Source organism: Camellia sinensis, chromosome 13, assembly GCF_055761805.1.
Source record: "Camellia sinensis isolate YWXY chromosome 13, ASM5576180v1, whole genome shotgun sequence".
Classification (NCBI taxonomy): domain Eukaryota; kingdom Viridiplantae; phylum Streptophyta; class Magnoliopsida; order Ericales; family Theaceae; genus Camellia; species Camellia sinensis.
In genome coordinates, this window is record NC_138973.1 from 4429340 (window position 1) to 4431929 (window position 2590).

The window sequence follows — 2590 nt, forward strand, 5'->3', positions numbered from 1 at the left end:
GAGCACTAATTAGTGCTCCCAAGCATTTTTCAATAGAATAAATGTGTAATATTGGTTCTAACATAGGTGGGCTTATAGGACCTTTTGACCCATCATTCAGAACCCAATACATAATTCAAATACTAAAGCCCAACACTGCCGGAGCTCAACGTGGCATTAAGAACCAATAACATCTAAACACGCGACAAGTGAACAACCAGCCACATCAGCAGACAAAGAGTTATTGCACCACACATCAGCCATTAATGAGCTTTCATGCAGCATTTATTATGATAACCCCTCACGTCGGAACAAAACAGCCTCACCCTGAACAAGGCAAGCTAGAGCATAGACTTTTGGCCAACATGATGGCTCGGAGTGGACAAAGAAATGATGAGCAATGGATATAAGTAGGCTCCTAAGATAAAGAAAATGTTAAGCTTATCTATCACCAATCTATATCTACATTCCATTTCTCTCTTTTTCTAATTTGCTCGTCGGAGGGTTCGTTGGGGGACTCCCCGTTCCCCGTTGAACTCTTGTGCAGGTCTCTCCGTGGACTTGGCGTCTCGGATACCAGTTTGGGAAGCGTGGATCAAACCGACCCATTCCGTCTGGAACCCTTTATATCATTAGTTGGCGTCGTCTGTGGGAATCCTTTTTGCTCCGTCTGGCAACTGTGTTCATTGTCGCCGGAGACCCACTCCTGATAATCCTCACCTGCCACCCACCAAGGTGGATGGTCACAACCAGATCCATGGCTTCTCAATACAACGTTGTCGATCCCCCAGCCGACCCCCCTAACCCAAACAACCCACCGTAGTATTTCACCGAGCTCACCAACAGCATTAACCGTCTAGCTGAACAAAACCAAGTCCTGATCAAAGCTCTACTTCAAAGAAACCTTCCTATACCTCCCCCACCACCTCAAGATATCCTACCCAACCAAGCACAAGCTCTGAGCCATCCTATCCAACAGTCCCACCCATCCAACTTGGAAGGCTTGCAACCCCTCCCCCACATATGAACCCGCCACCTCGGGCCCCACATCCATCGGTCCAGGCACCCACCCCCGAGGGAGAGGCCAGCAGTGTCTAGCCTCCACTGCATTCCAATGGTGACAATGTTCCTCTCTGGGATGCGGAACTCCGCGCCATGAAACTCCAGCTTCAAGGAGTCATGCAGAACATACAGAATAAACCATCTACCACAGCCAACTCGTCGTTCATTGTCTCCATCAGAGACAAACCCTTACCTCCTAAGTTCAAAATGCTCTCGCTCAACTCTTTCAACGGCACAACAGACCCGGTCAACCATTTGGAAACTTATAGGACCCTCATGGTCCTCCATGCATTCCCTGACAAGATCATGTATCGGGCATTCCCCGTAACACTTAAGGGGTCGGCTCGACTTTGGTTTAGTCAACTGCCAACAGACTCTGTCTCTACTTTCCAACACCTAAGTGACTCATTTCTCAGCCATTTTATTGGTGCCCAACGCCAGCGGCGTCTGGCAACCCAACTCCTCAACATCCGTCAGACCGAGGGGGAGTCGCTGCGCAGCTTCGTCACCCACTTCAACACCGAAGCCCTGCAGGTAGCGGAAAACGACGACAACGTCATTCTCACGGCTTTCATAGCCGGTCTACGATCATCTGATTTTCTCTTCTCTCTCTCCAAAAACCTCCCGACCTCCATGGCAACCCTACTTTCCAAAGCCCAAAAATACATGAACACCGAAGATTCCCTAGCCGCCCTACAAGATCCTACAACCAAAAACCCAACCCCCAGAGAGAAGAGAAAGGATTCTGAAACCAAAAACACCCTGTACACACACCAAACACCACAGTATACCGATCGACCTTCCCGAGCTGACCGGTCGGTGCTTACTCGACCGCCCGGCCGGTTCGAACGATACACACCCCTCAATTTTCCCATGGAACAAGTCCTGAACTAGATCCAACGAGATTATCCCTTAAAATGGCCTCAACCGTCACGATCTCCTTCCAACCGGCGAGACCAGTCCAAATACTGCCGCTTTCATCAGGGCCATGACCATAATACCGAGAAATGTGTTAACCTCAAAGACTAGGTCGAGGGTTTGATACGCCAGGGGCGTCTCAGTCGGTTCACGGCAGCCCACCCTCAGCAAAGGCAAAGGACTAAACCTACCAGAAACAACCATCGGCGCACCCCTCCACGACAACTCGCACAACCTAACCCAGGTCATGATAGGCCCCCACAGCAACCCCGGGCACAAGGCAACCCTGCCCCTCCGGTTGAAGAGATCAGAGATATTACTAGCGGGCTTGCTTGTGGAGGACCATCCGCTCGGCTCAACGGGCAGAACTCAGAAAGATAAGGTAGGGCTCAGATAAAGAAGTTGCCACATTGGACCGCCCTTTCAAACACCCCAAGCAATGGATGGAGCCCATCACCTTTACAGAGAATGACTGCACAGACATCCGTTACCCGCATGACGACCCCCTCGTCATCTCTGCCCTCCTCTCCAATTACAAAGTCAGACGGGTTCTTGTCGACAACGGCATCTCTTCAAACATTATCTTCTTAAACGCCTATCGCTAACTCAAGGTCGAGGAAGAAAGTTTGTC